This window comes from Pleurodeles waltl, chromosome 12 (genome assembly GCF_031143425.1).
Source record: "Pleurodeles waltl isolate 20211129_DDA chromosome 12, aPleWal1.hap1.20221129, whole genome shotgun sequence".
NCBI lineage: Eukaryota > Metazoa > Chordata > Amphibia > Caudata > Salamandridae > Pleurodeles > Pleurodeles waltl.
In genome coordinates, this window is record NC_090451.1 from 1,069,095 (window position 1) to 1,096,069 (window position 26,975).

At 39.6% G+C, this 26,975-nt stretch overlaps 7 non-coding genes across 7 annotated transcripts; all 7 read left to right on the forward strand.

Annotated features, from left to right (window-relative positions):
* Positions 1-1,914: 1,914 nt before the first annotated feature.
* On the forward strand, positions 1,915-1,996 carry TRNAS-GCU (transfer RNA serine (anticodon GCU)). Its single transcript has one exon. It is a non-coding gene; the product is annotated as a tRNA-Ser (tRNA).
* Positions 1,997-2,501: 505 nt separating this feature from the next.
* Positions 2,502-2,583, forward strand: TRNAL-AAG (transfer RNA leucine (anticodon AAG)). Its single transcript has one exon. It is a non-coding gene; the product is annotated as a tRNA-Leu (tRNA).
* Positions 2,584-7,237: 4,654 nt separating this feature from the next.
* On the forward strand, positions 7,238-7,319 carry TRNAS-GCU (transfer RNA serine (anticodon GCU)). The gene has a single exon. It is a non-coding gene; the product is annotated as a tRNA-Ser (tRNA).
* A 5,229-nt stretch (positions 7,320-12,548) lies between these two features.
* TRNAS-GCU (transfer RNA serine (anticodon GCU)) lies at positions 12,549-12,630 on the forward strand. Its single transcript has one exon. It is a non-coding gene; the product is annotated as a tRNA-Ser (tRNA).
* A 5,240-nt stretch (positions 12,631-17,870) lies between these two features.
* On the forward strand, positions 17,871-17,952 carry TRNAS-GCU (transfer RNA serine (anticodon GCU)). Its single transcript has one exon. It is a non-coding gene; the product is annotated as a tRNA-Ser (tRNA).
* Positions 17,953-18,457: 505 nt separating this feature from the next.
* TRNAL-AAG (transfer RNA leucine (anticodon AAG)) lies at positions 18,458-18,539 on the forward strand. The gene has a single exon. It is a non-coding gene; the product is annotated as a tRNA-Leu (tRNA).
* A 4,652-nt stretch (positions 18,540-23,191) lies between these two features.
* On the forward strand, positions 23,192-23,273 carry TRNAS-GCU (transfer RNA serine (anticodon GCU)). Its single transcript has one exon. It is a non-coding gene; the product is annotated as a tRNA-Ser (tRNA).
* Positions 23,274-26,975: the final 3,702 nt, after the last annotated feature.

The window sequence follows — 26,975 nt, forward strand, 5'->3', positions numbered from 1 at the left end:
CAACAGTGTAATTTGTAACAGGTGCAAGGCTGCCTGGAGTAGGAGAAAACAATGGAAATACTGACTGTAGCGTAAAATGTAACTTTTCTTACCTGACATTCCAACCGATGAAAACGTCAATAACATGGGCCAATCAACGACATGAGAACTGTGGTTTGTGTAAAACTCTGGTGAAGATTATTGGACAGAGATGGCGATGCACCAATGATTATCCATTGAGGAATTAGGAGTAAATTAGACAGTTTTGATTTAACCACATGACCCGAGGAGAAATCAGGCATTTATTGGACATTCCACTCCAAGCCATTCTTTGCCATTTTACTGAGCCATTTAGGCCATTTCGTTTGAGACTTTGCCGTTTGTTCGCCCTGTTACTCTAAACCACCCTTTACTTATTCCTTACCTGATACTTACTTCTCCTCTATATGAGGGAAGTTCTTGTTCCTTAGCTATGCCATACTGATACTTTGCCCTGTCCTTTCTTTGCTGATGATGCAAACGACTGATGTCCAGAGAACGAAGACTGACGATGTTTGCTGATCCGTTGGATGGGTAACTATCTGATGAAAATTGTAATTGTCTGTTTGCCTTTCTTTCTAGGTACCAACTGCTCTTTGATAGAGGCCATAGTTAGATGTTTTCCAAATTTGTGTTTGCTAAATAGTTTTGCATGAAGCCCAACATGCTGATGCTAATACGAGGTTATTTAAGGTGTTCACTAAAATCTGACGCAAATACACAAATGACTGAGTTCTTGCTTTGTTGAACCATGCACTACTGAGACTTTGCTAAGTTGCTTCTTAATAATTATGTGTTAATACTGAGTGAATATTCTCTATGCATTGATTAATTGCGTTTCTAATTGCAAATCTGAAGAGTTACTAATGAGATGAATTGCTGATGAGATTAACAGAAATGACTTTAGATTGTAACCAGTAGGGAAATAAATATCCTAACACTTAACTAAATTGGTGTGGTTATTCATGACTGAAAGATCATGGTGTGTTCACTTTAGTGACTCTCATTAAAGGTTATTGATTAGCATGCTGATTAGTTATTGCGATTGTTGTTGAGATATTGATCTATTGATTTGTGATGCCAAAAGACATCTCGTACTGGGAAGTCCCCGAACCTGGTCTAAAAGGTTCATCGACCTAGGCGTGTCTCCTTGTAAGTTTACTTATCAAGGCTCTGACGCGCCTTCACTAATAAAAAGTAATCTGATCGCTTGCTGCGGAGTCATCGTCAACAAAAACGACCAAAATATTACTTCAATGTATTGTAATTACGACTGCCTCAGTTTTATGCATTACGTGAGTAGTCGGACAGCAATTTATTTAGCGCAAAAATATTTCTTGTTGATGCACGTACGTTTTTAAACTGAAGTGTCATAGCTGTAGCGGCAATACTCCCAGTTTAGGTGGTTTTATAAACTAAGTTTTACTTTCTCCTACTTAAAACTTTTTGCAGAACAATGCACATTAAATGGGAAGGCAGTTTTCCTTAATTGTGTACTATTTGCTGCCTAATGTTGACATGTAAGCACACCACCAATAACTGACACCTAGAGACTCGAAAGCGCCATACCAGTACAAAATTTCTATGATATTGCACTTTCAATCCACGTACAACTGAATTAAAGCAATCTTAGCTCATTTGAGGGTAGTGTGATAGTACATCACATATGGATAGAACACGTTTGGAAAGTGTAATTTTCATGATTACATTACATTTAACATATAAATTCAAGCTGAAGTAGGGATGGACAACAAGGTCGTATAGAGCAAAGCTGAAGACAACAAGTTACCATAACAATCTGTAAATATATGCTCTTTATTATGTTGAGACAACTATCACCTAATAGAACACATTTTGGCTACCATATTTTGTACTCCTGAAACATCGTGTTTTGAAGACGAGGTGGCCGAGTGGTTAAGGCGATGGACTGCTAATCCATTGTGCTCTGCACGCGTCGGTTTGAATCCCATCCTCGTCGGTTTATTGTTCCATCTTTAGTTTTTAGTATGTGGTAGGGCTGGGTTAACCCTATTTTATGTGAAAGTTAAATGACATATCCCATGGTATTTCCGGCAGTACAACGGCTCAGTTTGGAAACACCGCTCAGTTGTGTACTGTGCTTAGGCATTACTGTAAAGAGCGCCAGCCGGGTTCTGCTCATGAATCACAAAATCTTTCCTGAGGCGGAGGGTTGGTAAGTTGAGGGACGTAGATAGTTTGATTCCTTATCCTTAAAGAAAGAGAAGCAGCGCGTGCGGGACGACAATGTAAGGGTTGTCTTCCTATGGACTCTCAGGACTGGCGCTCCCTGACACCTCCCATGGCCCGGGGCCAATCCTGACCTACTGAATGTATCACGTGCCTGCTGCTGTTGGCGTTGACTTTCCTAGGATCACTTCACAGGCTATACACCCTTATTCTCCAACTCCCCTATACAACAGAACATCTCACTTCAGAAAGCTTACAGAAACAGGTTTGCACAGGGAAGTGTGGCTGAGCGGTCTAAGGCGCTGGATTAAGGCTCCAGTCTCTTTGGAGGCGTGGGTTCGATTCCCACTGCTGCCAGTATTTTTCAACTCACAAACGTATTTTGTCTGCATCAGTGTCTCACTCTCTGCCTTCTGCACCTACGATCCACATAGCGAGAGGTGAGACTATGTAAAGTGGTGACGTATATATATAAGGGTAGCCAGACAGTGGGACCGAGCCTTCTTATTTTAAAAAAACACAACCTAAGGTGACAAGAATTGTATCGGTAAACAAACCAGCTGTCTTGAAGTCTAACTATAGAGGCGACGAGAGGGGTCACTGTGATGCTGAAAGTTCAGTGAGTGTAAACAGTACAACGCTGTGTGATACGTTTCCTTGCAGTGATGACAGCTCGCGTTTCTAAAGCAGAGAGCAAACATACAATGGGGAAGAAGAATAAATAAGGAAAGACATATATTATATGCAGACAGTTATTATACTTTGCTTTTCACCTGTAACTCGCTCAACTGTCGGTGAATGCTGTGTTACCCTGCATAGCCAGGTCACCACAGCGGGTGTCCACAGTGTTTGGCCAAGTTACTATAGTTGAAAGCTTGTAGATGTGAGGTAGCGTGGCTGAGCAGGCTAAACTGGCTAGATTTAGGCTCCAGTCTCTCTGGAGCAGTGGGCTTGAATCCCAACTCTTTAAGTTTACTAGAACCAAATACTTTTGCAAAAAAGGTTCATGTAATAAATATTCATTAGGGTCGTGGTTGTGAGTATGACACTAATTGATAAAGTGGGACTAACAATGCTACAATTCCTGAGACTACCACTGCACTAACAGCCTGGGAGAGGTTTGAGCTGGATACAAGATACTTGCATGAGGGAACTAACTCGAAAGGGGAACTATCCACTGATGTTTTCTATCGCTTGCTGAGTGAGTATGTTGACACAATGGATGCAAAAGATTGTTTTGTGTGTACACAGATTCCTGTTTCGGTACAAGAGGGGGTTACCTATCATAGACTGTCATTAACATATGGGATACGTTGTAGTCTGTTACTAACAAGATTCTATAACCAGGAAGAGATTCAATATTTTTACTCAAATCATGATCTTGTGTTTTCTAATGTGCCTATCATAGAGGATGTGAGTGGGGTAGCTAAGTACTATAGCATAAAGTTAGTTAAAGGATTCTTTCAGGCGACATTAACAATTAGTACATCTTATGCACACCACAATAATTTGACATGCTTGCTTACACCTGTAGAGAAAAGCTTTTTAGATCACACGGAAGAGAGACGAAGGGCATTGAAGGATAAACTAGAGAAAGGATTACAGCAACGGGCCTTTGCTAGTAGTGACGGTTATAGTGCAATTAGAGAACAAGGGAAGTTAGCTTTAGACGCACTACATGTAGGAAAGCTTTGCATATCCAAGACCAAATCATTCTATGACAATGTGTTTGTGGGAATGAGTGAATGTAAGCGTGTGTTTTTGTTTCAGAGTAAATGGACGTTCATGTTAAATGGACAGGATCCAGCAATCCCCGGGATTTATTATATATGTGGACTTAATGCTTATTACCGTCTTCCAAAGGGATAGTATGGGACATGTTATTTGGGGATAGTTTTCCCAAAGATATATCAACTTGACGATTTGAAAAGGTTACCAAAATTGTCTGAATTACATCGTACTAGACATAAGAAAGAGACTGCTGCTGGTGTAGTAGGAGACATATTTGGGACGATAATTTCTTCAGTGGGAGTTATTATGAACTCCATAAAGATTCAAAAGTTGTCTACTATTGAGGATAACATGCTGACAAACTTTTCAGGGGCTATACTCCTGATGGATACTGAACTTGCTGCGGAGGGGGCTATGACTCTTCAAAACATGCTTGCTTTAGACATTCTTTTAGTGAAAAATGGCAGAGTTTGTAGATTGCTCAATGGGTGTAATTGTTGCGCTTACATACCAGATAACAGTAATGAGATTAGAAGTATGCTTACTAACTTGACTAGAGATAGTACGGACTTGAAGGATTTGAAAGAACCAGGTGTTTGGAAAAAGGTTGGGAAAGGATTTGCTTCAGTGGGAAACTGGATTAGTAACATTTGGCATGGGATATTGACTAAAAAAAATACAGGGGATATTGATTGTTATAGATTGCTTATTTGGATCATGGGTGGCATGTCAAATTAGTAAAATAATAAAATTTAAGATGGCGAAAAATAATAGGAGGAGGGAAGAAAAACAAAGGGAAAAATTATTCAGGGCAAGATCAAAGAGGAAACCAAGAAGGGAAGAGATTGATATGAGGGAATTTTAGTATGTAAAATTAGTAGGGAAGATTTGTGTGATAGCAAGAGTCATCAGAGGAGGGATTGCTGGAGTGTGTCTTTTAAAATTAATATTAACATGAAAAGCTTACAATATATTGTGTAATGAAGCTGCATAAAAAATGTGTTAACGTAGAAATAATGCACACGTTTAAAAATGTGCCCACGGGGAGTGGCTACCAATGTATACGAAGACTAATGAAAGTTATTAATGCTGAATTAATTATGTTCTAATGTTTTTAATTTGTATTAACATATCAAAATTGGAGTTATGTATTAGGAGTTTGTTCATTAAGCAGTAGGCCTTAGTTTAGCGTAGGTCTGTGCCTAGCTGCCTGGTCTCATATTAAACTGTCTTTTTCTAACGTGCAATGTGCTATTTTCCTGAAGGACATGAAACTGTACTTTCCCAGAAGCTAGAGATGTGTGTAGCTGTAGTAAATTCTTTCTCATGGGACCCTACTTGCTCAAGGAGACATTCTTGCTGAATGCAAGAGTGTAATTTGTAACAGGTGCAAGGCTGCCTGGAGTAGGAGAAAACAATGGAACTACTGACTGTAGCGTAAAATGTAACTTTTCTTACCTGACATTCCAACCGATGAAAACGTCAATAACATGGGCCAATCAACGACATGAGAACTGTGGTTTGTGTAAAACTCTGGTGAAGATTATTGGACAGAGATGGCGATGCACCAATGATTATCCATTGAGGAATTAGGAGTAAATTAGACAGTTTTGATTTAACCACATGACCCGAGGAGAAATCAGGCATTTATTGGACATTCCACTCCAAGCCATTCTTTGCCATTCTACTGAGCCATTTAGGCCATTTCGTTTGAGACTTTGCCGTTTGTTCGCCCTGTTACTCTAAACCACCCTTTATTTATTCCTTACCTGATACCTACTTCTCCTCTATATGAGGGAAGTTCTTGTTCCTTAGCTATGCCATTCTGATACTTTGCCCTGTCCTTTGTTTGCTGATGATGCAAACGACTGATGTCCCGAGGACGAAGACTGACGCTGTTTGCTGATCCGTTGGATGGGTAACTATCTTATGAAAATTGTAATTGTCTCTTTGCCTTTTCTTTCTAGGTACCAACTGCTCTTTGATAGAGGCCATAGTTAGATGTTTTCCAAATTTGTGTTTGCTAAATTGTTTTGCATGAAGCCCAACATGCTGATGCTAATACGAGGTTATTTAAGGTGTTCACTAAAATCTGACGCAAATAGACAAATGACTGAGTTCTTGCTTTGTTGAACCATGCACTACTGAGACTTTGCTAAGTTGCTTCTTAATAATTATGTGTTAATACTGAGTGAATATTCTCTATGCATTGATTAATTGCGTTTCTAATTGCAAATCTGAAGAGTTACTAATGAGATGAATTGCTGATGAGATTAACAGAAATGACTTTAGATTGTAACCAGTAGGGAAATAAATATCCTAACACTTAACTAAATTGGTGTGGTTATTCATGACTGAAAGATCATGGTGTGTTCACTTTATTGACTCTCATTAAAGGTTATTGATTAGCATGCTGATTAGTTATTGCGATTGTTGTTGAGATATTGAGCTATTGATTTGTGATGCCAAAAGACATCTCGTACTGGGAAGTCCCCGAACCTGGTCTAAAAGGTTCATCGACCTAGGATGTCTCCTTGTAAGTTTACTTATCAAGGCTCTGACGCGCCTTCACTAATAAAAAGTAATCTGATCACTTGCTGCGGAGTCATCGTCAACAAAAACTACCAAAATATTACTTCAATGTATTGTAATTACGACTGCCTCAGTTTTATGCATTACGTGAGTAGTCGGACAGCAATTTATTTAGCGCAAAAATATTTCTTGTTGATGCACGTACGTTTTTAAACTGAAGTGTCATAGCTGTAGCGGCAATACTCCCAGTTTAGGTGGTTTTATAAACTAAGTTTTACTTTCTCCTACTTAAAACTTTTTGCAGAACAATGCACATTAAATGGGAAGGCAGTTTTCCTTAATTGTGTACTATTTGCTGCCTAATGTTGACATGTAAGCACACCACCAATAACTGACACCTAGAGACTCGAAAGCGCCATACCAGTACAATATTTGTATGATATTGCACTTTAAATCCACGTACAACTGAATTAAAGCAATCTTAGCTCATTTGAGGGTAGTGTGATAGTACATCACATATGGATAGAACACGTTTGGAAAGTGTAATTTTCATGATTACATTACATTTAACATATAAATTCAAGCTGAAGTAGGGATGGACAACAAGGTCGTATAGAGCAAAGCTGAAGACAACAAGTTACCATAACAATCTGTAAATATATGCTCTTTATTATGTTTAGACAACTATCACCTAATAGAACACATTTTGGCTACCATATTTTGTACTCCTGAAAGATGGTGTTTTGAAGACGAGTTGGCCGAGTGGTTAAGGCGATGGACTGCTAATCCATTGTGCTCTGCACGCGTGGGTTCGAATCCCATCCTCGTCGGTTTATTGTTCCATCTTTAGTTTTTAGTCTGTGGTAGGGCTGGGTTAACCCTATTTTATGTGAAAGTTAAATGACATATCCCATGGTATTTCCGGCAGTACAACGGCTCAGTTTGGAAACACCGCTCAGTTGAGTACTGTGCTTAGGCATTACTGTAAACAGCGTCAGCCGGGTTCTGCTCATGAATCACGAAATCTTTCCTCAGGCGGAGGGTTGGTAAGTTGAGGGACGCAGATAGTTTGATTCCTTATCCTTAAAGAAAGAGAAGCAGCGCGTGCGGGACGCCAATGTATGGGTTGTCTTCCTATGGACTCTCAGGACTGGCGCTCCCTGACACCTCCCATGGCCCGGGGCCAATCCTGACCTACTGAATGTATCACGTGCCTGCTGCTGTTGGCGTTGACTTTCCTAGGATCACTTCACAGGCTATACACCCTTATTCTCCAACTCCCCTATACAACAGAACATCTCACTTCAGAAAGCTTACAGAAACAGGTTTGCACAGGGTAGTGTGGCTGAGTGGTCTAAGGCACTGGATTAAGGCTCCAGTCTCTTTGGAGGCGTAGGTTCGATTCCCACTGCTGCCTGTATTTTTCAACTCACAAACGTATTTTGTCTGCATCAGTGTCTCACTCTCTGCCTTCTGCACCTACGATCCACATAGCGAGAGGTGAGACTATGTAAAGTGGTGACGTATATATATAAGGGTAGCCAGACAGTGGGACCGAGCCTTCTTATTTTAAAAAACCACAACCTAAGGTGACAAGAATTGTATCGGTAAACAAACCAGCTGTCTTGAAGTCTAACTATAGAGGCGACGAGAGGGGTCACTGTGATGCTGAAAGTTCAGTGAGTGTAAACAGTACAACGCTGTGTGATACGTTTCCTTGCAGTGATGACAGCTCGCGTTTCTAAAGCAGAGAGCAAACATACAATGGGGAAGAAGAATAAATAAGGAAAGACATATATTATATGCAGACAGTTATTATACTTTGCTTTTCACCTGTAACTCGCTCAACTGTCGGTGAATGCTGCGTTACCCTGCATAGCCAGGTCACCACAGCGGGTGTCCACAGTGTTTGGCCAAGTTGCTATAGTTGTGAGCTTGTAGATGTGAGGTAGCGTGGCTGAGCAGGCTAAACTGGCTAGATTTAGGCTTCAGTCTCTCTGGAGCCGTGGGCTTGAATCCCAACACTTGAACCAAATACTTTTGCAAAAAAGGTTCATGTAATAAATATTCATTAGGGTCGTGGTTGTGAGTATGACACTAATGGATAAAAGTGGGACTAACAATGCTACAATTCCTGAGACTACCACTGCACTAACAGCCTGGGAGAGGTTTGAGCTGGATACAAGATACTTGCATGAGGGAACTAACTCGAAAGGGGAACTATCCACTGATGTTTTCTATCGCTTGCTGAGTGAGTATGTTGACACAATGGATGCAAAAGATTGTTTTGTGTGTAAACAGATTCCTGTTTCGGTACAAGAGGGGGTTACCTATCATAGACTGTCATTAACATATTGGATACGTTGTAGTCTGTTACTAACAAGATTCTATAACCAGGAAGAGATTCAATATTTTTACTCAAATCATGATCTTGTGTTTTCTAATGTGCCTATCATAGAGGATGTGAGTGGGGTAGCTAAGTACTATAGCATAAAGTTAGTTAAAGGATTCTTTCAGGCGACATTAACAATTAGTACATCTTATGCACACCACAATAATTTGACATGTTTGCTTACACCTGTAGAGAAAAGCTTTTTAGATCACACGGAAGAGAGAAGAAGGGCATTGAAGGATAAACTAGAGAAAGGATTACAGCAACGGGCCTTTGCTAGTAGTGACGATTATAGTGCAATTAGAGAACAAGGGAAGTTAGCTTTAGACGCACTACATGTAGGAAAGCTTTGCATATCCAAGACCAAATCATACTATGACAATGTGTTTGTGGGAATGAGTGAATGTAAGCGTGTGTTTTTGTTTCAGAGTAAATGGACGTTCATGTTAAATGGACAGGATCCAGCAATCCCCGGGATTTATTATATATGTGGACTTAATGCTTATTACCGTCTTCCAAAGGGATAGTATGGGACATGTTATTTGGGGATAGTTTTCCCAAAGATATATCAACTTGACGATTTGAAAAGGTTACCAAAATTGTCTGAATTACATCGTACTAGACATAAGAAAGAGACTGCTGCTGGTGTAGTAGGAGACATATTTGGGACGATAATTTCTTCAGTGGGAGTTATTATGAACTCCATAAAGATTCAAAAGTTGTCTACTATTGAGGATAACATGCTGACAAACTTTTCAGGGGCTATACTCCTGATGGATACTGAACTTGCTGCGGAGGGGGCTATGACTCTTCAAAACAGGCTTGCTTTAGACATTCTTTTAGTGAAAAATGGCAGAGTTTGTAGATTGCTCAATGGGTGTAATTGTTGCGCTTACATACCAGATAATAGTAATGAGATTAGAAGTATGCTTACTAACTTGACTAGGGATAGTACGGACTTGAAGGATTTGAAAGAACCAGGTGTTTGGAAAAAGGTTGGGAAAGGATTTGCTTCAGTGGAAATTGGATTAGTAACATTTGGCATGGGATATTGTCTAAAATAATACAGGGGATATTGATTGTTATAGATTGCTTATTTGGATCATGGGTGGCATGTAAAATTAGTAAAAGAATAAAATTGAAGATGGCGAAAAATAATAGGAGGAGGGAAGAAAAACAAAGGGAAAAATTATTCAGGGCAAGATCAAAGGGGAAACCAAGAAGGGAAGAGATTGATATGAGGGAATTTTAGAATGTAAAATTAGTAGGGAAGATTTGTGTGATGACAAGAGTCATCAGAGGAGGGATTGCTGGAGTGTGTCTTTTAAAATTAATATTAACATGAAAAGCTTACAATATATTGTGTAATGAAGCTGCATAAAAAATGTGTTAACGTAGAAATAATGCACACGTTTGAAATGTGCACACGGAGAGTGGCTACCAATGTATACGAAGACTAATGAAAGTTATTAATGCTGAATTAATTATGTACTAATGTTTTTAATTTGTATTAACATATCAAAATTGGAGTTATGTATTAGGAGTTTGTTCATTAAGCAGTAGGCCTTAGTTTAGCGAAGGTCTGTGCCTAGCTGCCTGGTCTCATAGTAAACTGTCTTTTTCTAACGTGCAATGTGCTATTTTCCTGAAGGACATGAAACTGTACTTTCCCAGAAGCTAGAGATGTGAGTAGCTGTAGTAAATTCTTTCTCATGGTACCCTACTTGCTCAAGGAGACATTCTTGCTGAATGCAACAGTGTAATTTGTAACAGGTGCAAGGCTGCCTGGAGTAGGAGAAAACAATGGAACTACTGACTGTAGCGTAAAATGTAACTTTTCTTACCTGACATTCCAACCGATGAAAACGTCAATAACATGGGTCAATCAACGACATGAGAACTGTGGTTTGTGTAAAACTCTGGTGAAGATTATTGGACAGAGATGGCGATGCACCGATGATTATCCATTGAGGAATTAGGAGTAATTTAGACAGTTTTGATTTAACCACATGACCCGAGGAGAATTCAGGCATTTATTGGACATTCCACTCCAAGCCATTCTTTGCCATTCTACTGAGCCATTTAGGCCATTTCGTTTGAGACTTTGCCGTTTGTTCGCCCTGTTACTCTAAACCACCCTTTACTTATTCCTTACCTGATACTTACTTCTCCTCTATATGAGGGAAGTTCTTGTTCCTTAGCTATGCCATACTGATACTTTGCCCTGTCCTTTCTTTGCTGATGATGCAAACGACTGATGTCCCGAGGACGAAGACTGACGCTGTTTGCTGATCCGTTGGATGGGTAACTATCTGATGAAAATTGTAATTGTCTGTTTGCCTTTTCTTTCTAGGTACCAACTGCTCTTTGATAGAGGCCATAGTTAGATGTTTTCCAAATTTGTGTTTGCTAAATTGTGTTGCATGAAGCCCAACATGCTGATGCTAATACGCGGTTATTTAAGGTGTTCACTAAAATCTGACGCAAATAGACAAATGACTGAGTTCTTGCTTTGTTGAACCATGCACTACTGAGACTTTGCTAAGTTGCTTCTTAATAATTATGTGTTAATACTGAGGGAATATTCTCTATGCATTGATTAATTGCGTTTCTAATTGCAAATCTGAAGAGTTACTAATGAGATGAATTGCTGATGAGATTTACAGAAATTACTTTAGATTGTAACCAGTAGGGAAATAAATATCCTAACACTTAACTAAATTGGTGTGGTTATTCATGACTGAAAGATCATGGTGTGTTCACTTTATTGACTCTCATTAAAGGTTATTGATTAGCATGCTGATTAGTTATTGCGATTGTTGTTGAGATATTGATCTATTGATTTGTGATGTCAAAAGACATCTCGTACTGGGAAGTCCCCGAACCTGGTCTAAAAGGTTCATCGACCTAGGCATGTCTCCTTGTAAGTTTACTTATCAAGGCTCTGACGCGCCTTCACTAATAAAAAGTAATCTGATCGCTTGCTGCGGAGTCATCGTCAACAAAAACTACCAAAATATTACTTCAATGTATTGTAATTACGACTGCCTCAGTTTTATGCATTACGTGAGTAGTCGGACAGCAATTTATTTAGCGCAAAAATATTTCTTGTTGATGCACGTACGTTTTTAAACTGAAGTGTCATAGCTGTAGCGGCAATACTCCCAGTTTAGGTTGTTTTATAAACTAAGTTTTACTTTCTCCTACTTAAAACTTTTTGCAGAACAATGCACATTAAATGGGAAGGCAGTTTTCCTTAATTGTGTACTATTTGCTGCCTAATGTTGACATGTAAGCACACCACCAATAACTGACACCTAGAGACTCGAAAGCGCCATACCAGTACAATATTTGTATGATATTGCACTTTAAATCCACGTACAACTGAATTAAAGCAATCTTAGCTCATTTGAGGGTAGTGTGATAGTACATCACATATGGATAGAACACCTTTGGAAAGTGTAATTTTCATGATTACATTACATTTAACATATAAATTCAAGCTGAAGTAGGGATGGACAACAAGGTCGTATAGAGCAAAGCTGAAGACAACAAGTTACCATAACAATCTGTAAATATATGCTCTTTATTATGTTTAGACAACTATCACCTAATAGAACACATTTTGGCTACCATATTTTGTACTCCTCAAACATGGTGTTTCGAAGACGAGGTGGCCGAGTGGTTAAGGCGATGGACTGCTAATCCATTGTGCTCTGCACGCGTGGGTTCGAATCCCATCCTCGTCGTTTTATTGTTCCGTCATTAGTTTTTAGTATGTGGTAGGGCTGGGTTAACCCTATTTTATGTGAAAGTTAAATGACATATCCCATGGTATTTCCGGCAGTACAACGGCTCAGTTTGGAAACACCGCTCAGTTGAGTACTGTGCTTAGGCATTACTGTAAACAGCGCCAGCCGGGTTCTGCTCATGAATCACAAAATCTTTCCTGAGGCGGAGGGTTGGTAAGTTGAGGGACGTAGATAGTTTGATTCCTTATCCTTAAAGAAAGAGAAGCAGCGCGTGCGGGACGCCAATGTAAGGGTTGTCTTCCTACGGACTCTCAGGACTGGCACTCCCTGACACCTCCCATGGCCCGGGGCCAATCCTGACCTACTGAATGTATCACGTGTTTGCTGCTGTTGGCGTTGACTTTCCTAGGATCACTTCACAGGCTATACACCCTTATTCTCCAACTCCCCTATACAACAGAACATCTCACTTCAGAAAGCTTACAGAAACAGGTTTGCACAGGGTAGTGTGGCCGAGCAGTCTAATGCGCTGGATTAAGGCTCCAGTCTCTTTGGAGGCGTGGGTTCGAATCCCACCGCTGCCAGTATTTTTCAACTCACAAACGTATTTTGTCTGCATCAGTGTCTCACTCTCTGCCTTCTGCACCTACGATCCACATAGCGAGAGGTGAGACTATGTAAAGTGGTGACGTAAATATATAAGGGTAGCCAGACAGTGGGACCGAGCCTTCTTATTTTAAAAAACCACAACCTAAGGTGACAAGAATTGTACCGGTAAACAAACCAGCTGTCTTGAAGTCTAGCTATAGAGGCGACGAGAGGGGTCACTGTGATGCTGAAAGTTCAGTGAGTGTAAACAGTAGAACGCTGTGTGATAAGTTTCCTTGCAGTGATGACAGCTCGCGTTTCTAAAGCAGAGAGCAAACATACAATGGGGAAGAAGAATAAATAAGGAAAGACATATATTATATGCAGACAGTTATTATACTTTGCTTTTCACCTGTAACTCGCTCAACTGTCGGTGAATGCTGCGTTACCCTGCATAGCCAGGTCACCACAGCGGGTGTCCACAGTGTTTGGCCAAGTTACTATAGTTGTGAGCTTGTAGATGTGAGGTAGTGTGGCTGAGCAGGCTAAACTGGCTAGATTTAGGCTCCAGTCTCTCTGGAGCCGTGGGCTTAAATCCCAACACTTTAAGTTTACTTGAACCAAATACTTTTGCCAAAAAGGTTCATGTAATAAATATTCATTAGGGTCGTGGTTGTGAGTATGACACTAATGGATAAAAGTGGACTAACAATGCTACAATTCCTGAGACTACCACTGCACTAACAGCCTGGGAGAGGTTTGAGCTGGATACAAGATACTTGCATGAGGGAACTAACTCGAAAGTGGAACTATCCACTGATGTTTTCTATCGCTTGCTGAGTGAGTATGTTGACACAATGGATGCAAAAGATTGTTTTGTGTGTACACAGATTCCTGTTTCGGTACAAGAGGGGGTTACCTATCATAGACTGTCATTAACATATGGGATACGTTGTAGTCTGTTACTAACAAGATTCTATAACCAGGAAGAGATTCAATATTTTTACTCAGATCATGATCTTGTGTTTTCTAATGTGCCTATCATAGAGGATGTGAGTGGGGTAGCTAAGTACTATTGTATAAAGTTAGTTAAAGGATTCTTTCAGGCGACATTAACAATTAGTACATCTTATGCACACCACAATAATTTGATATGTTTGCTTACACCTGTAGAGAAAAGCTTTTTAGATCACACGGAAGAGAGAAGAAGGGCATTGAAGGGTAAACTAGAGAAAGGATTACAGCAACGGGCCTTTGCTAGTAGTGACGGTTATAGTGCAATTAGAGAACAAGGGAAGTTAGCTTTAGACGCACTACATGTAGGAAAGCTTTGCATATCCAAGACCAAATCATACTATGACAATGTGTTTGTGGGAATGAGTGAATGTAAGCGTGTGTTTTTGTTTCAGAGTAAATGGACGTTCATGTTAAATGGACAGGATCCAGCAATCCCCGGGATTTATTATATATGTGGACCTAATGCTTATTACCGTCTTCCAAAGGGATAGTATGGGACATGTTATTTGGGGATAGTTTTCCCAAAGATATATCAACTTGACGATTTGAAAAGGTTACCAAAATTGTCTGAATTACATCGTACTAGACATAAGAAAGAGACTGCTGCTGGTGTAGTAGGAGACATATTTGGGACGATAATTTCTTCAGTGGGAGTTATTATGAACTCCATAAAGATTCAAAAGTTGTCTACTATTGAGGATAATATGCTGACAAACTTTTCAGGGGCTATACTCCTGATGGATACTGAACTTGCTGCGGAGGGGGCTATGACTCTTCAAAACAGGCGTGCTTTAGACATTCTTTTAGTGAAAAATGGCAGAGTTTGTAGATTGCTCAATGGGTGTAATTGTTGCGCTTACATACCAGATAATAGTAATGAGATTAGAAGTATGCTTACTAACTTGACTAGGGATAGTACGGACTTGAAGGATTTGAAAGAACCAGGTGTTTGGAAAAAGGTTGGGAAAGGATTTGCTTCAGTGGGGAATTGGATTAGTAACATTTGGCATGGGATATTGTCTAAAATAATACAGGGGATATTGATTGTTATAGATTGCTTATTTGGATCATGGGTGGCATGTAAAAATAGTAAAAGAATAAAATTGAAGATGGCGAAAAATAATAGGAGGAGGGAAGAAAAACAAAGGGAAAAATTATTCAGGGCAAGATCAAAGGGGAAACCAAGAAGGGAAGAGATTGATATGAGGGAATTTTAGTATGTAAAATTAGTAGGGAAGATTTGTGTGATGACAAGAGTCATCAGAGGAGGGATTGTTGGAGTGTGTCTTTTAAAATTAATATTAACATGAAAAGCTTACAATATATTGTGTAATGAAGCTGCATAAAAAATGTGTTAACGTAGAACTAATGCACACGTTTGAAATGTGCCCACGGGGAGTGGCTACCAATGTATACGAAGACTAATGAAAGTTATTAATGCTGAATTAATTATGTACTAATGTTTTTAATTTGTATTAACGTATCAAAATTGGAGTTATGTATTAGGAGTTTGTTCATTAAGCAGTAGGCCTTAGTTTAGCAAAGGTCTGTGCCTAGCTGCCTGGTCTCATATCAAACTGTCTTTTTCTAACGTACAATGTGCTATTTTCCTGAAGGACATGAAACTGTACTTTCCCAGAAGCTAGTGATGTGTGTAGCTGTAGTAAATTCTTTCTCATGGGACCCTACTTGATCAAGGAGACATTCTTGCTGAATGCAACAGTGTAATTTGTAACAGGTGCAAGGCTGCCTGGAGTAGGAGAAAACAATGGAACTACTGACTGTAGCGTAAAATGTAACTTTTCTTACCTGTCATTCCAACCGATGAAAACGTCAATAACATGGGCCAATCAACGACATGAGAACTGTGGTTTGTGTAAAACTCTGGTGAAGATTATTGGACAGAGATGGCGATGCACCAATGATTATCCATTGAGGAATTAGGAGTAAATTAGACAGCTTTGATTTAACCACATGACCCGAGGAGAAATCAGGCATTTATTGGACATTCCACTCCAAGCCATTCTTTGCCATTCTACTGAGCCATTTAGGCCATTTAGTTTGAGACTTTGCCGTTTGTTCGCCCTGTTACTCTAAACCACCCTTTACTTATTCCTTACCTGATACTTACTTCTCCTCTATATGAGGGAAGTTCTTGTTCCTTAGCTATGCCATACTGATACTTTGCCCTGTCCTTTCTTTGCTGATGATGCAAACGACTGATGTCCCGAGGACGAAGACTGACGCTGTTTGCTGATCCGTTGGATGGGTAACTATCTGATGAAAATTGTAATTGTCTGTTTGCCTTTTCTTTCTAGGTACCAACTGCTCTTTGATAGAGGCCATAGTTAGATGTTTTCCAAATTTGTGTTTGCTAAATTGTTTTGCATGAAGCCCAACATGCTGATTCTAATACGAGGTTATTTAAGGTGTTCACTAAAATCTGACGCAAATAGACAAATGACTGAGTTCTTGCTTTGTTGAACCATGCACTACTGGGACTTTGCTAAGTTGCTTCTTAATAATTATGTGTTAATACTGAGGGAATATTCTCTATGCATTGATTAATTGCGTTTCTAATTGCAAATCTGAAGAGTTACTAATGAGATGAATTGCTGATGAGATTAACAGAAATGACTTTAGATTGTAACCAGTAGGGAAATAAATATACTAACACTTAACTAAATTGGGGTGGTTATTCATGACTGAAATATCATGGTGTGTTCACTTTATTGACTCTCATTAAAGGTTATTGATTAGCATGCTGATTAGTTATTGCGATTGTTGTTGAGATATTGATCTATTGATTTGTGATGTCAAAAGACATCTCGTACTGGGAAGTCCCCGAACCTGGTTTAAAAGGTTCATCGACCTAGGCGTGTCTCCTTGTAAGTTTACTTATCAAGGCTCTGACGCGCCTTCACTAATAAAAAGTAATCTGATCGCTTGCTGCGGAGTCATCGTCAACAAAAACTACCAAAATATTACTTCAATGTATTGTAATTACGACTGCCTCAGTTTTATGCATTACGTGAGTAGTCGGACAGCAATTTATTTAGCGCAAAAATATTTCTTGTTGGTGCACGTACGTTTTTAAACTGAAGTGTCATAGCTGTAGCGGCAATACTCCCAGTTTAGGTGGTTTTATAAACTAAGTTTTACTTTCTCCTACTTAAAACTTTTTGCAGAACAATGCACATTAAATGGGAAGGCAGTTTTCCTTAATTGTGTACTATTTGCTGCCTAATGTTGACATGTAAGCACACCACCAATAACTGACACCTAGAGACTCGAAAGCGCCATACCAGTACAATATTTGTATGATATTGCACTTTAAATCCACGTACAACTGAATTAAAGCAATCTTAGCTCATTTGAGGGTAGTGTGATAGTACATCACATATGGATAGAACACGTTTGGAAAGTGTAATTTTCATGATTACATTACATTTAACATATAAATTCAAGCTGAAGTAGGGATGGACAACAAGGTCGTATAGAGCAAAGCTGAAGACAACAAGTTACGATAACAATCTGTAAATATATGCTCTTTATTATGTTTAGACAACTATCACCTAATAGAACACATTTTGGCTACCATATTTTGTACTCCTGAAACATGGTGTTTCGAAGACGAGGTGGCAGAGTGGTTAAGGCAATGGACTGCTAATCCATTGTGCTCTGCACGCGTGGGTTCGTATCCCATCCTCGTCGTTTTATTGTTCCGTCATTAGTTTTTAGTATGTGGTAGGGCTGGGTTAACCCTATTTTATGTGAAAGTTAAATGACATATCCCATGGTATTTCCGGCAGTACAACGGCTCAGTTTGGAAACACCGCTCAGTTGAGTACTGTGCTTAGGCATTACTGTAAACAGCGCCAGCCGAGTTCTGCTCATGAATCACAAAATCTTTCCTGAGGCGGAGGGTTGGTAAGTTGAGGGACGTAGATAGTTTGATTCCTTATCCTTAAAGAAAGAGAAGCAGCGCGTGCGGGACGCCAATGTAAGGGTTGTCTTCCTACGGACTCTCAGGACTGGCACTCCCTGACACCTCCCATGGCCCGGGGCCAATCCTGACCTACTGAATATATCACGTGTTTGCTGCTGTTGGCGTTGACTTTCCTAGGATCACTTCACAGGCTATACACCCTTATTCTCCAACTCCCCTATACAACAGAACATCTCACTTCAGAAAGCTTACAGAAACAGGTTTGCACAGGGTAGTGTGGCCGAGCGGTCTAAGGCGCTGGATTAAGGCTCCAGTCTCTTTGGAGGCGTGGGATCGAATCCCACCGCTGCCAGTATTTTTCAACTCACAAACGTATTTTGTCTGCATCAGTGTCTCACTCTCTGCCTTCTGCACCTACGATCCACATAGCGAGAGGTGAGACTATGTAAAGTGGTGACGTAAATATATAAGGGTAGCCAGACAGTGGGACCGAGCCTTCTTATTTTAAAAAACCACAACCTAAGGTGACAAGAATTGTACCGGTAAACAAACCAGCTGTCTTGAAGTCTAGCTATAGAGGCGACGAGAGGGGTCACTGTGATGCTGAAAGTTCAGTGAGTGTAAACAGTAGAACGCTGTGTGATAAGTTTCCTTGCAGTGATGACAGCTCGCGTTTCTAAAGCAGAGAGCAAACATACAATGGGGAAGAAGAATAAATAAGGAAAGACATATATTATATGCAGACAGTTATTATACTTTGCTTTTCACCTGTAACTCGCTCAACTGTCGGTGAATGCTGCGTTACCCTGCATAGCCAGGTCACCACAGCAGGTGTCCACAGTGTTTGGCCAAGTTACTATAGTTGTGAGCTTGTAGATGTGAGGTAGTGTGGCTGAGCAGGCTAAACTGGCTAGATTTAGGCTCCAGTCTCTCTGGAGCCGTGGGCTTAAATCCCAACACTTTAAGTTTACTTGAACCAAATACTTTTGCCTAAAAGGTTCATGTAATAAATATTCATTAGGGTCGTGGTTGTGAGTATGACACTAATGGATAAAAGTGGACTAACAATGCTACAATTCCTGAGACTACCACTGCACTAACAGCCTGGGAGAGGTTTGAGCTGGATACAAGATACTTGCATGAGGGAACTAACTCGAAAGGGGAACTATCCACTGATGTTTTCTATCGCTTGCTGAGTGAGTATGTTGACACAATGGATGCAAAAGATTGTTTTGTGTGTACACAGATTCCTGTTTCGGTACAAGAGGGGGTTACCTATCATAGACTGTCATTAACATATGGGATACGTTGTAGTCTGTTACTAACAAGATTCTATAACCAGGAAGAGATTCAATATTTTTACTCAAATCATGATCTTGTGTTTTCTAATGTGCCTATCATAGAGGATGTGAGTGGGGTAGCTAAGTACTATTGTATAAAGTTAGTTAAAGGATTCTTTCAGGCGACATTAACAATTAGTACATCTTATGCACACCACAATAATTTGATATGTTTGCTTACACCTGTAGAGAAAAGCTTTTTAGATCACACGGAAGAGAGAAGAAGGGCATTGAACGGTAAACTAGAGAAAGGATTACAGCAACGGGCCTTTGCTAGTAGTGACGGTTATAGTGCAATTAGAGAACAAGGGAAGTTAGCTTTAGACGCACTACATGTAGGAAAGCTTTGCATATCCAAGACCAAATCATACTATGACAATGTGTTTGTGGGAATGAGTGAATGTAAGCGTGTGTTTTTGTTTCAGAGTAAATGGACGTTCATGTTAAATGGACAGGATCCAGCAATCCCCGGGATTTATTATATATGTGGACCTAATGCTTATTATCGTCTTCCAAAGGGATAGTATGGGACATGTTATTTGGGGATAGTTTTCCCAAAGATATATCAACTTGACGATTTGAAAAGGTTACCAAAATTGTCTGAATTACATCGTACTAGACATAAGAAAGAGACTGCTGCTGGTGTAGTAGGAGACATATTTGGGACGATAATTTCTTCAGTGGGAGTTATTATGAACTCCATAAAGATTCAAAAGTTGTCTACTATTGAGGATAATATGCTGACAAACTTTTCAGGGGCTATACTCCTGATGGATACTGAACTTGCTGCGGAGGGGGCTATGACTCTTCAAAACAGGCGTGCTTTAGACATTCTTTTAGTGAAAAATGGCAGAGTTTGTAGATTGCTCAATGGGTGTAATTGTTGCGCTTACATACCAGATAATAGTAATGAGATTAGAAGTATGCTTACTAACTTGACTAGGGATAGTACGGACTTGAAGGATTTGAAAGAACCAGGTGTTTGGAAAAAGGTTGGGAAAGGATTTGCTTCAGTGGGGAATTGGATTAGTAACATTTGGCATGGGATATTGTCTAAAATAATACAGGGGATATTGATTGTTATAGATTGCTTATTTGGATCATGGGTGGCATGTAAAATTAGTAAAAGAATAAAATTGAAGATGGCGAAAAATAATAGGAGGAGGGAAGAAAAACAAAGGGAAAAATTATTCAGGGCAAGATCAAAGGGGAAACCAAGAAGGGAAGAGATTGATATGAGGGAATTTTAGTATGTAAAATTAGTAGGGAAGATTTGTGTGATGACAAGAGTCATCAGAGGAGGGATTGCTGGAGTGTGTCTTTTAAAATTAATATTAACATGAAAAGCTTACAATATATTGTGTAATGAAGCTGCATAAAAAATGTGTTAACGTAGAACTAATGCACACGTTTGAAATGTGCCCACGGGAGTGGCTACCAATGTATACGAAGACTAATGAAAGTTATTAATGCTGAATTAATTATGTACTAATGTTTTTAATTTGTATTAACGTATCAAAATTGGAGTTATGTATTAGGAGTTTGTTCATTAAGCAGTAGGCCTTAGTTTAGCAAAGGTCTGTGCCTAGCTGCCTGGTCTCATATCAAACTGTCTTTTTCTAACGTACAATGTGCTATTTTCCTGAAGGACATGAAACTGTACTTTCCCAGAAGCTAGTGATGTGTGTAGCTGTAGTAAATTCTTTCTCATGGGACCCTACTTGCTCAAGGAGACATTCTTGCTGAATGCAACAGTGTAATTTGTAACAGGTGCAAGGCTGCCTGGAGTAGGAGAAAACAATGGAACTACTGACTGTAGCGTAAAATGTAACTTTTCTTACCTGTCATTCCAACGGATGAAAACGTCAATAACATGGGCCAATCAACGACATGAGAACTGTGGTTTGTGTAAAACTCTGGTGAAGATTATTGGACAGAGATGGCGATGCACCAATGATTATCCATTGAGGAATTAGGAGTAAATTAGACAGCTTTGATTTAACCACATGACCCGAGGAGAAATCAGGCATTTATTGGACATTCCACTCCAAGCCATTCTTTGCCATTCTACTGAGCCATTTAGGCCATTTAGTTTGAGACTTTGCTGTTTGTTCGCCCTGTTACTCTAAACCACCCTTTACTTATTCCTTACCTGATACTTACTTCTCCTCTATATGAGGGAAGTTCTTGTTCCTTAGCTATGCCATACTGATACGTTGCCCTGTCCTTTCTTTGCTGATGATGCAAACGACTGATGTCCCGAGGACGAAGACTGACGCTGTTTGCGGATCCGTTGGATGGGTAACTATCTGATGAAAATTGTAATTGTCTGTTTGCCTTTTCTTTCTAGGTACCAACTGCTCTTTGATAGAGGCCATAGTTAGATGTTTTCCAAATTTGTGTTTGCTAAATTGTTTTGCATGAAGCCCAACATGCTGATGCTAATACGAGGTTATTTAAGGTGTTCACTAAAATCTGACGCAAATAGACAAATGACTGAGTTCTTGCTTTGTTGAACCATGCACTACTGAGACTTTGCTAAGTTGCTTCTTAATAATTATGTGTTAATACTGAGTGAATATTCTCTATGCATTGATTAATTGCGTTTCTAATTGCAAATCTGAAGAGTTACTAATGAGATGAATTGCTGATGAGATTAACAGAAATGACTTTAGATTGTAACCAGTAGGGAAATAAATATACTAACACTTAACTAAATTGGGGTGGTTATTCATGACTGAAATATCATGGTGTGTTCACTTTATTGACTCTCATTAAAGGTTATTGATTAGCATGCTGATTAGTTATTGCGATTGTTGTTGAGATATTGATCTATTGATTTGTGATGCCAAAAGACATCTCGTACTGGGAAGTCACCGAACCTGGTCTAAAAGGTTCATCGACCTAGGCGTGTCTCCTTGTAAGTTTACTTATCAAGGCTCTGACGCACCTTCACTAATAAAAAGTAATCTGATCGCTTGCTGCGGAGTCACCATCAACAAAAACTACCAAAATATTACTTCAATGTATTGTAATTACGACTGCCTCAGTTTTATGCATTACGTGAGTAGTCGGACAGCAATTTATTTAGCGCAAAAATATTTCTTGTTGATGCACGTACGTTTTTAAACTGAAGTGTCATAGCTGTAGCGGCAATACTCCCAGTTTAGGTGGTTTTATAAACTAAGTTTTACTTTCTCCTACTTAAAACTTTTTGCAGAACAATGCACATTAAATGGGAAGGCAGTTTTCCTTAATTGTGTACTATTTGCTGCCTAATGTTGACATGTAAGCACACCACCAATAACTGACACCTAGAGACTCGAAAGCGCCATACCAGTACAATATTTGTATGATATTGCACTTTAAATCCACGTACAACTGAATTAAAGCAATCTTAGCTCATTTGAGGGTAGTGTGATAGTACATCACATATGGATAGAACACGTTTGGAAAGTGTAATATTCATGATTACATTACATTTAACATATAAATTCAAGCTGAAGTAGGGATGGACAACAAGGTTGTATAGAGCAAAGCTGAAGACAACAAGTTACCATAACAATCTGTAAATATATGCTCTTTATTATGTTTAGACAACTATCACCTAATAGAACACATTTTGGCTACCATATTTTGTACTCCTGAAACATGGTGTTTTGAAGACGAGGTGGCCGAGTGGTTAAGGCGATGGACTGCTAATCCATTGTGCTCTGCATGCGTGGGTTCGAATCCCATCCTCGTTGGTTTATTGTTCCGTCTTTAGTTTTTAGTATGTGGTAGGGCTGGGTTAACCCTATTTTATGTGAAAGTTAAATGACATATCCCATGGTATTTCCGGCAGTACAACGGCTCAGTTTGGAAACACCGCTCAGTTGAGTACTGTGCTTAGGCATTACTGTAAACAGCGCCAGCCGGGTTCTGCTCATGAATCACAAAATCTTTCCTGAGGCGAGGGTTGGTAAGTTGAGGGACGTAGATAGTTTGATTCCTTATCCTCAAAGAAAGAGAAGCAGCGCGTGCGGGACGCCAATGTAAGGGTTGTCTTCCTACGGACTCTCAGGACTGGCACTCCCTGACACCTCCCATGGCCCGGGGCCAATCATGACCTACTGAATGTATCACGTGCCTGCTGCTGTTGGCGTTGACTTTCCTAGGATCACTTCACAGGCTATACACCTTTATTCTCCAACTCCCCTATACAACAGAACATCTCACTTCCGAAAGCTTACAAAAACAGGTTTGCACAGGGTAGTGTGGCCGAGCAGTCTAAGGCGCTGGATTAAGGCTCCAGTCTCTTTTTAGGCGTGGGTTCGAATCCCACAGCTGCCAGTATTTTGCAACTCACGAACGTATTTTGTCTGCATCAGTGTCTCACTCTCTGCCTTCTGCACCTACGATCCACATAGCGAGAGGTGAGACTATGTAAAGTGGTGACGTATATATATAAGGGTAGCCAGACAGTGGGACCGAGCCTTCTTATTTTAAAAAACCACAACCTAAGGTGACAAGAATTGTACCGGTAAACAAACCAGCTGTCTTGAAGTCTAGCTATAGAGGCGACGAGAGGGGTCACTGTGATGCTGAAAGTTCAGTGAGTGTAAACAGTAGAACGCTGTGTGATAAGTTTCCTTGCAGTGATGACAGCTCACGTTTCTAAAGCAGAGAGCAAACATACAATGGGGAAGAAGAATAAATAAGGAAAGACATATATTATATGCAGACAGTTATTATACTTTGCTTTTCACCTGTAACTCGCTCAACTGTCGGTGAATGCTGCGTTACCCTGCATAGCCAGGTCACCACAGCGGGTGTCCACAGTGTTTGGCCAAGTTACTATAGTTGTGAGCTTGTAGATGTGAGGTAGTGTGGCTGAGCAGGCTAAACTGGCTAGATTTAGGCTCCAGTCTCTCTGGAGCCGTGGGCTTGAATCCCAACACTTTAAGTTTACTTGAACCAAATACTTTTGCCAAAAAGGTTCATGTAATAATTATTCATAAGGGTCGTGGTTGTGAGTATGACACTAATGGATAAAAGTGGACTAACAATGCTACAATTCCTGAGACTACCACTGCACTAACAGCCTGGGAGAGGTTTGAGCTGGATACAAGATACTTGCATGAGGGAACTAACTCGAAAGGGGAACTATCCACTGATGTTTTCTATCGCTTGCTGAGTGAGTATGTTGACACAATGGATGCAAAAGATTGTTTTGTGTGTACACAGATTCCTGTTTCGGTACAAGAGGGGGTTACCTATCATACACTGTCATTAACATATGGGATACGTTGTAGTCTGTTACTAACAAGATTCTATAACCAGGAAGAGATTCAATATTTTTACTCAAATCATGATCTTGTGTTTTCTAATGTGCCTATCATAGAGGATGTGAGTGGGGTAGCTAAGTACTATAGCATAAAGTTAGTTAAAGGATTCTTTCAGGCGACATTAACAATTAGTACATCTTATGCACACCACAATAATTTGACATGTTTGCTTACACCTGTAGAGAAAAGCTTTTTAGATCACACGGAAGAGAGAAGAAGGGCATTGAAGGGTAAACTAGAGAAAGGATTACAGCAACGGGCCTTTGCTAGTAGTGACGGTTATAGTGCAATTAGAGAACAAGGGAAGTTAGCTTTAGACGCACTACATGTAGGAAAGCTTTGCATATCCAAGACCAAATCATACTATGACAATGTGTTTGTGGGAATGAGTGAATGTAAGTGTGTGTTTTTGTTTCAGAGTAAATGGACGTTCATGTTAAATGGACAGGATCCAGCAATCCCCGGGATTTATTATATATGTGGACTTAATGCTTATTACCGTCTTCCAAAGGGATAGTATGGGACATGTTATTTGGGGATAGTTTTCCCAAGATATATCAACTTGACGATTTGAAAAGGTTACCAAAATTGTCTGAATTACATCGTACTAGACATAAGAAAGAGACTGCTGCTGGTGTAGTAGGAGACATATTTGGGACGATAATTTCTTCAGTGGGAGTTATTATGAACTCCATAAAGATTCAAAAGTTGTCTACTATTGAGGATAACATGCTGACAAACTTTTCAGGGGCAATACTCCTGATGGATACTGAACTTGCTGCGGAGGGGGCTATGACTCTTCAAAACAGGCTTGCTTTAGACATTCTTTTAGTGAAAAATGGCAGAGTTTGTAGATTGCTCAATGGGTGTAATTGTTGCGCTTACATACCAGATAATAGTAATGAGATTAGAAGTATGCTTACTAACTTGACTAGGGATAGTACGGACTTGAAGGATTTGAAAGAACCAGGTGTTTGGAAAAAGGTTGGGAAAGGATTTGCTTCAGTGGGAAATTGGATTAGTAACATTTGGCATGGGATATTGTCTAAAATAATACAGGGGATATTGATTGTTATAGATTGCTTATTTGGATCATGGGTGGCATGTAAAATTAGTAAAAGAATAAAATTGAAGATGGCGAAAAATAATAGGAGGAGGGAAGAAAAACAAAGGGAAAAATTATTCAGGGCAAGATCAAAGGGGAAACCAAGAAGGGAAGAGATTGATATGAGGGAATTTTAGAATGTAAAATTAGTAGGGAAGATTTGTGTGATGACAAGAGTCATCAGAGGAGGGATTGCTGGAGTGTGTCTTTTAAAATTAATATTAACATGAAAAGCTTACAATATATTGTGTAATGAAGCTGCATAAAAAATGTGTTAACGTAGAAATAATGCACACGTTTGAAATGTGCACACGGAGAGTGGCTACCAATGTATACGAAGACTAATGAAAGTTATTAATGCTGAATTAATTATGTACTAATGTTTTTAATTTGTATTAAAATATCAAAATTGGAGTTATGTATTAGGAGTTTGTTCATTAAGCAGTAGGCCTTAGTTTAGCGAAGGTCTGTGCCTAGCTGCCTGGTCTCATAGTAAACTGTCTTTTTCTTACGTGCAATGTGCTATTTTCCTGAAGGACATGAAACTGTACTTTCCCAGAAGCTAGAGATGTGTGTAGCTGTAGTAAATTCTTTCTCATGGTACCCTACTTGCTCAAGGAGACATTCTTGCTGAATGCAACAGTGTAATTTGTAACAGGCGCAAGGCTGCCTGGAGTAGGAGAAAACAATGGAACTACTGACTGTAGCGTAAAATGTAACTTTTCTTACCTGACATTCCAACCGATGAAAACGTCAATAACATGGGTCAATCAACGACATGAGAACTGTGGTTTGTGTAAAACTCTGGTGAAGATTATTGGACAGACATGGCGATGCACCAATGATTATCCATTGAGGAATTAGGAGTAATTTAGACAGTTTTGATTTAACCACATGACCCGAGGAGAATTCAGGCATTTATTGGACATTCCACTCCAAGCCATTCTTTGCCATTCTACTGAGCCATTTAGGCCATTTCGTTTGAGACTTTGCCGTTTGTTCGCCCTGTTACTCTA